Raw genomic sequence first — 8,522 nt, 5'->3', positions numbered from 1 at the left:
GATACATTTGTGTATGCACCAAGACCTCTATATTAATTTTTACTGGTGCAAAATATTACTTTAAAAATCAGCTTCAAGAACACATACTATCTCATTGGTTCCCTGGACCAGGAGTCTGAGCACGAATTAACCAGGTCTTCTCCTCAGGATCACATAGCTACAGACAAGAGGGGGGCTAGTTCTGGCCTCACTTATTGCTGCTGGTCTTTTTCTAAACTTGTATGGTTGTTGGCAGAAGAGGAATCCTCGAAGCTGCAGGACTTGGTCCCTTGGGTTCAGAGAACACCAGGTACTGTCATCTTACCCTCTCCGTAAACATTTCCCATCCTCATAGTTTGCTTTCCAAAGTCAAGGGTGAATCTAATTTGCTAAGATAGTGTTACCCAACAAAGTGTAGCGATGCAAGTGAGCATCTCATCGCCTTTGCTGTGCAGCATAGCAAAGAAGAGACACCTCCTCTCCTTGGCCACATTTTACTACCTGGAATCAAGTAACAGGGTGCCACCCACACCCAAGGGGAGAGGGTGACGTTAAGGCAGGAGGAGGTGAGAGTTGCCTGCAGGTGTATTGGTAGGCACTGCCCGCCCGGCACTTGTTGGATGTTATCTGGAGTGGCTTGGGGCGTTCATGGAGATGGAATGAAGAACATACAAAGTGCTAGTGTGTTAGAGTTTCTTAGAAAATTTCAGTAAGCAGCACTGGAGAGGATGAGGGGGCTGGGTGGCTTGCACAATCACGCCCATGAATTTCCATCTTCTCTTCCTGCTCTGTGCGCTCTTCTGAGCTCTTCTGATGGATTATAGCATTGAGTCCCAACTGGACTCAGCTAGAAGGAGGTGATTAGACACCTGGTGCTGTCTTTCTTCTCATTCTTTTTAGACTCCATTATAATTCCTAGAGACTACTTGACAAAATACATCATCTGCACACCGTCCTTCATCCCATCCTCTGTTATTTGTGAGCACACACATACAGACAGTTGGTGCCTCAGCCAGTCTCAGAAGGCAGATTCAGGATGCAATTCTGGGGCTGAGCTGCATCATCCCAGGCGGGCAGCAATGAGCATGCCCCTGCTGTGTGTGATGGAAGTGGAGCGGCTGGCCCTGGTGCTCCACCCTGAATCTGCTTTCTGAGGCCACCCTCACCCATCATCAGGCAGGCTCTAACACAGCAGCACTTGGAGCGGAGGGCGTTATGCAGCCACGTGGTGACATCACAGCTGGTTACATGTGACTTTCACCAGCCCCACAGTGGGACAGGCACAGGTGAAGGGTGAGCATCAGCCTGTGAGAGCACAGCGGAACCTGGCGGTGTGTGGGCAGTGACTGACAGTGACGAAGGCCACCAAACTGTCTGCTTTCATTTATGCTTTTAAATACTTTGTAAATGGGAAAGGCGATGACACTCTTCCTGTAATCAACTCAAGCTCAGTGGGTTTGTGAACAGAAGGGCCAGGGTGTCAGGGTTAGACCAGGGTGCTCCTGGCATAAGATAGACAAGGAACTGACAGGCGCATCTCACCAGATAGAGCCAAGAAGCCTCAGCAGGGGCAAGGCTGAGGTCAGCTGTCAGCGCTGAGTTCACTCCCATGCACCCGGGATCTGTGTCACTTCTCATCCCAGAACACACTGACTGAAGCAGCGGCCCATGCAGCTGCAGAAGACGCTGTGGTTTGCTTTGGTTGTACAATAAACATGCCCTCACCTCCTTGCAGAGGGGAATTGCAGCTGTCTATCACTGAAGCTGTATCGTGAGAAAGGGAGTTACACAGACCATTCCAGGCCTAATGTGTAGACAGACTGCTGCAGGATGTTCCTGATACCTGGAGCCAGAAACAGACCCGTGGGCTTGGGGTCCATGAGGTGCCCACGGAGGCCGCCGCACAGGCCTGATCCGCCCTGCGGTTATTTCCCTGGCCACCGGCTGCAAAACTGCGATAGATGCATTTAGCAGCGGGCAGAAATTTTGCATTTGTTCCCAAGCTAAAAATAAGAAACCGGGTGATAGCGAGCACTGCACGGAAGCCCTGACCTTGCACCTCAGCCCCTCTAACCCAGATAATAAGTCAGAAGGAATTCCGTACATTAGGGGTGCAACCTAGGGCAGGACCAGCTACTGAAGACCTGAGAAATGTGATGAAGTTGTACAAGCCTGCAAGTAACGCCTGAGAGGAACTAATGACCGAGCAAGAGCACACCATGCTGCAAATGCGTAGATGCAAATGAAGTCGGCTTTCTGCCCCCTCCAGAACAGGAAGGGTCTGCTGGGCCTGACCCTCTGCAACGGCACTGGCTTGTCTCCCTGAGGAACAGGGGCCTATCGTGGGTGTGATAGGTGGTCATCAGTGTCGCCTGGCTGCAGCAGGGGAACCCTGATTGGAAAGCTTCTGCTTCGCCTCTCCCCTGACACCTGTTCCCCACGCAGAGAGCCACCATGGCCATGGAGCAAAGTTAGCTGACATCCATGGAAAAAGATCCTGAGTCTCATCTAAGGAGTGGTTTTAAAATATGAACAGCCACCACTTCGAACTCCGCGTGACTTTTACACAGCACAAATCCAAGGAGTGAGATGTGCCCAACACCCCTGGGCCCAGCTCCCATTCTTCCAGCCCACCTTTACTGCTATGGCACTCGGAGGACTCAGCTTGTATGGGTGTGACATGACTGCTGCCACCTCAACTGAGTCACATAATGCCTGCATTCTGCCCTGGAACTTGTCTAAATTGATCACTTCCTTGGTGGGCAAAATCTCTCAGCTCTCCCAAGGCACAAAGCTCTACAGTAAGGGTCAGTACACGACAGGACAAACCTTGATCAGTGGGCAAAGGGATGCACAATTTCCTCACTTTCCAGAGCTGTCCAGAACGCCCACCCAGCTCCAAGGACCCAAGCAAGACCGACTTCCATGGGTCCATCAGAAAAGAGCAGGTGGCTAAAGCGTCCCCAAACTGGCTTTTCACCAATTTAATCTTCTCTCTTCCCCTGCTGTTGGAGGTGTTGGTGTTTGCTCTTCATTGTTGTTGCTTTTAAGGGTCACTTTCTAATGTAAATGCCCTTCGGGAATCCTTTGTCTCCAACTTTAGGTTTTGGGGGAACAGGAACTAAGACAGAACCCTTTTCTAGTGTAGAGAGAAGCTGTTAAGAAGATGGGGCCCTGGACCCTGGAAAGAAAGCAGATCCCCATAAAAATGACAATAGCTTTACTGTCCTTTTCTCCTTGAGAATAATGTCAAGGATCATTCATTCAAAAACCTTTCTGAATTTCGTAGTAAATATCATGCCCTCCGGCCAGGACTAAGTCACAGTGGAGTCAGCACACAGTGGAGGCAGCCTCCTCACTCCCAGGCTGTACGTGGGCTTTTGCTCCTCCCAGCTTCACAGCTCCATTTGCTTATGTGCTTTTCTCATCCCAGGAAGGAGGATATTCAGGTCTTTGCATTAACAGCTTCGCCAGCTGGAGCCTGGCCTGCCTTCCCTGCCTGCCTTGGGCCCACTCTTCAGCGCTGTGGACAGTGTGCTCTCAGGAGCCTGAGGAGACCTCCTGCCCTTGAGTGCTATTTCCTCCTCCAGACTCTTCCTAGATTCACTGCCCTCAGCACTGCGCTGATCCTTCCTTGGAGCCCAGATATGGGCCAGAGACTGGTGGTTCAGCTGAAGCATTTGGTCTGTGTACTTTTAAAGTTGGTACCTAGCTGTGTTGCTATTTTCCTCATGGATTTATAGATTAAATATAATCATAGGCACTTTCTTTGCAGACCTGCACGGCCTCCTGACTTTGCCTTTCTAAAAGCGTCCTTTAGCACAATGCGACAAGAGCTAGTCTGGATCAAGGCTCTCTTCCCCGTATGACCCAGCTTCTCCTCAGCGCACGCCTGGCTTCATGACCTTTTCAGCACTTACTCACCTTGTTCCTGCATTTGCCCCTTGGAGCGCCAGGCTTCCCAACAGTGAAGCAGGCAAAGAAGAGCTTTGGGTCAGAAGACACCTTGCTTGCTCAGGGTGGCTACCACCTGGGCCGGGGCTCAGTGTGGACCAGGTGCAAGTTCTGAATGTAGACTCTTCCTGGGACTTCTGACTGTAGTGTCCACCATTCAGGTGACACCTTTGCTTGGTGTCCTGGTGCACAGATGCTCCACCTCTCTGGGATCCCCTTGTTCCTCTGGTGCTTCTTTTGGATGACACACCTTTAAAGGTATGTCCCCTCCCCCAGGCTTCCTTTCAGGGCGAAGACACGCATAGACTACCAGCCCCCAAACTCTGTCTCTTCTCTTGCCCCCTTTAGTGCAGGCGTCATGCAACAGCCCCCCATCATAAAAATCCCACAGGACACTGGTCAGCCTCTCTGAATGCTTCCTGTAGGAAGGAAGCCTGTCCAAAAGGCCTACCAAAAGGCCTGTCCTTGCTCCTTCTCAGCAGAATGTGGACACCACACCATGCACTGAGGACTGGCACACTTCAGTAGTTTGGAGATGTGGTCATGCCCTAAGGGTCCCTCTGCAGCCTGGACTCTCTGGAACAGCCTAATGCCAGGAGAGCTTTTCAGCCACTCCTGGTACCTATGCAGCACTCCCAGTCCAGCACTTCCATGCGGGCTCAGAAGTATTCGGCAGCATCAAATGACCTTCAGCTCTAAGAATCCAGCTTTAAATCTCCCATTTGATACCATTTTAGCATCCTCTCATGAGTGCATAAGCACATTAATGTTTGTTTTTAAAATATTGGGTCCTCTACATATGGTTCAACAACCTGGTCTTTTATTTAACATGACTGGGGTAACTTCCATATTTCATAATTTTGGTCAATAATTTAGTCAAAACATCATAATAGTTAGGGTATCTCAAGCGCTCTCTCTCTCTCTCTCTCTCTCTCTCTGATCCATAAAGATGGGAATTCATTAGAATATTTTGCAGATGTTAGAAAGACCTTCATCCCTTCTAATGAATATACTAAATGTCATTGGTAAGATTAAAAACTCATCTATTAACTGTGAATGTCAGCATTATCATATGAATACAGAGGGCAAAGTTACAGAAGGCTGAAACTAAGAAGAGGAGTTGCTAGGACGCACTGAGTCACTTTCCACAGAGAATGGACACCCACGAGCTATGCAGAGGACTGACAGCACCAGGATGGTATGGCCTGGATTCCATTAGGTAGAAGAGGAAAGCAACGGCCAACTCCTATTGCTTGGTTGTGATGTGCGAGGCGGTCCACCAAGAGTCCTGCACGTGGGCCTAAGCAGCAGGCCACCCTCCTGGATTTTGTCTCCCCTCTTTCTTTCCCCAGAAGGGTCCACTTCACCTACAACCTGAAAACATATGTGTCCATGCCTTCACTCAGGAGGCTCTGCCCAGAAAGAAGCTGCCACTGTTCTTCAAGTACTTGGTTACTGCCACCTCGGTGCGCTTTAAGTTTTATACAAAATTTAAAAGTACCTTTTCATTTGTTCCCTTGGAAATCTATCTGATAACTTCCCAAGGTCCTCGGTGGGCTCTGCTGTGAGTGGCAGCCTCACACTCAAGGGTTCACCAACCCGTCCTAGAGGAGCTAGTCTACATTCAGAAAGGCATAGCAGCCTCCACTTCATTCAAGTGCTTTGTTTTACAGCAATTCTGCTTTAAGGTGGTAACTCCTAAAATGCTGGAAAACACCAGGACTTTGGAGTATCCAAGCACATGGGTCAGGAGGTTTGTAACCTTGGATGGGCTCAGAACACTCTCTGGCTGTGTTCAGGAGGACAGGAGCACAGCACCACTTCCCTTTTCCTTCTTCACTGATTGCTGAGCTACCAGTCTGCATGGATGAGCTAGCTTACATTCCACCAGGTCAGGGCCATGCTGTGACAACAGGACAGACAGCAAGAGGATAAGGCCGCATGCAAGTCTCTGGTGCCGTGGCTTTGTAAGGAAGACGTCCGCCTTGCTTTGCCGGAAGACCCCACCTTCTATGGAGAACATGCACTGGCAGTTTGTCTGAAGACACCCTCCAGCAGGACAAGCCAGAATAACTCACTCATAGGGAGAAAGGAGCCACGGCTGGCCAAGTGATTGACACATTCCACTGCGTTTGGGTCTGCAAGTGAGCCTCACCTTCAGGCACGTCTCCCCCTGGTGTTTCGCAGGAAGCCTGACTTCATTCCCTTTGAGGATTTCCTGCCTTATTGTCATCCTCACTGGCATTTCTCAGTGTGGAGCAGGACAGCAAGTGGGACCCCTTGAATCAAATCACGTCTCCTAGAAGATGGCCGATCCTTCCCTGCAGTGCAAGCACATTAAATGGAGTGGACCACAGAGGCACGGACCACCTTCTACAGATTTGATTGGAACACCACGGTGGCCAGCTGGTGCTCCACCATGCTGAATCCAGCAGGTAAGCCAGGGGCTCTTCTTCAGGCTTGATTTCCATGGGATACTAAGTCACTCGGTTTGCCCTGAGAATGGGATCAATGGGAACCCTGGGCTGTGTGCAGGTGCCCGAGTGATGGCATGAATAGGTCAGCAGCTATCTCAGCAGGGAAAAGAAGCAAAGACTGAACTCAGGCAGGCCTTTGTTACTATAGTGATAGGATGTCGGTGGGTGCAGATGGAAGGTGGATGCTGAGTTTTGTGGTTAGGGCCTATAGCATGTTCTTATGTGTGTGGGCAGCAGAGAAAATGGGAACAGTGGTGGCTGGAAGTTGGCCACATGATCAGTGGATAGGCAAATAAGAAGTTGCTTATAACTGACTACAAAGTAAAAACAAAACAAAACAGTTTAAACATAAACTATTGCAGACATCAAGAGCCCAGAAATCTTGGGAATTCCAGGGTGGGAACCAGGGCCCTGCAGCAGCACAGAGCACCAAGGACACAGTGCCTTCCTACTCTTCCATCGACAATAAGCCTCTCTGGGTTAGCTTCTTCCTGATTACTCCTCACAAACTTATTGTCCCCTCTCTGAGCTTATGTCCTTGCTCACACACCTTCACCATTGGAAAACGTTCCTTCCAAAAATGTATCAAGTCAAATTTTGCTAAGGAGGCGCACAGTGCGCATCAGCCTGGCCAGACGACCAATGGCCCCACAGTAAGTGACGGGCTCGTCCTCCCCCGTCCAGGTGGCCTCACTGCAAAGAGTTCAGAGGAATCTGAATAACCAACAAGGACTATGAAAACAAGACTGCCTTCCGTGCACACGGAAGACTACAGACCAAGAGACCCACGTAAACTTAGACTCCAAGTCCTCCTCCAAAGTGGGCCAAGAGGGTATAAAATGAAAATACTAGTAGAATCTGGGCATTTTTTTTTTGGCTGAATCTCTAAGACAATATGTTTGTCTACTTTGGCTGAGCTGTTGACTGCAACACCACATGATGGATTTGTTGTCGGAAAGCTAAAGTAACAAATTACCTTAAATTAAAATGCTCCTGCTTGACCAGCTCTTATTTCAAACAGATCACCCGTACACTACAAAGATGCTAGAAACACAACCAGTCACCTTAGGGAGTTCACAAAGCCTTGTCTACACTTGTGTATAGCTACTGTAATTTGTATGTGGGCTTGCTGTTGGCCTCCCTGCTTGTGAACTTTTGTTTGTTTAATGATAGCTTTCCACAGTGGTCCCCAGCAGCAATTTATGGCATTTCAATATTTATCTGGCATGCAGAAAAATGAACTTCTCGGCAAGAATGATCCTTTCTTGTCATCATTTAACATGGCATATAAAAAGAAAATGTGGATCTTCTTACTCTCAAACTTGCATAGAAAAGAAGTCAGATTTAGTTAACGGAAAGTAATCTAAGTCATCATCAAAGAAGTAAAACAGTCACTCAGTTCCACAGCAGAGAAAGACATCTTCCCTCTCACAAACCTCCACTTAAATGGAAAGCCATATAGCAGGTCAGCTCCTGCGAGCCGTTCAAAAATACTGTGTGTGGCACTGGGAAGATATGATCTTCGAGCTATGTTAAAACAGTTTCTGTGCCAAAATTGAGGAAAGGAAAAAGCTTAGAAGCTCAGCTTAAATTTCTACCCACGGTCTCAGCAGTCATTTTATTATAGCCCCAAATATTAAAAATGATTATACGATTCATGTAGAATATTATGTGCCCTTGACCTCTTAGACAAGTTGCCTGCTACTGAATTCCAAAGCAAGAAAATTGAAGATTACATTTTTAAGAAAAATAAAGGGGAATGTTGCTATCCTATATTCTAGTGGTTTCATTTTTTTAACCACATAGCTCAGACAAGCCTTAGAACTCACTATTTAGCCCAGGCTGGCCTCAAACTCATGGGGAGCCTCTGGCTCAGCCTCCCAAGGGCTAGGATTATAGGCATGCTCCACCACGCCTGGTGTCTAGTGACCCCCTGATGACACTCTATTAGGTGGAATTCAGTTACAAAGACATAAGCCACTCTAGGCATTTTAAAAATATAATTGGTTTTGAGTATTGATTACACAGATGTTTGAAGACATACATTAGAACACAGAGAGTAGCTATAGGAAACAGCTGTCCTGTGCGCGGTGGGGGGACGTGGAAGTGTTG

Source organism: Octodon degus, unplaced genomic scaffold (genome assembly GCF_000260255.1).
Source record: "Octodon degus isolate 3935 unplaced genomic scaffold, OctDeg1.0 scaffold00193, whole genome shotgun sequence".
Classification (NCBI taxonomy): domain Eukaryota; kingdom Metazoa; phylum Chordata; class Mammalia; order Rodentia; family Octodontidae; genus Octodon; species Octodon degus.
The sequence above is the reverse complement of the archived record's forward strand: the minus strand, read 5'-3'. Positions refer to the sequence as shown.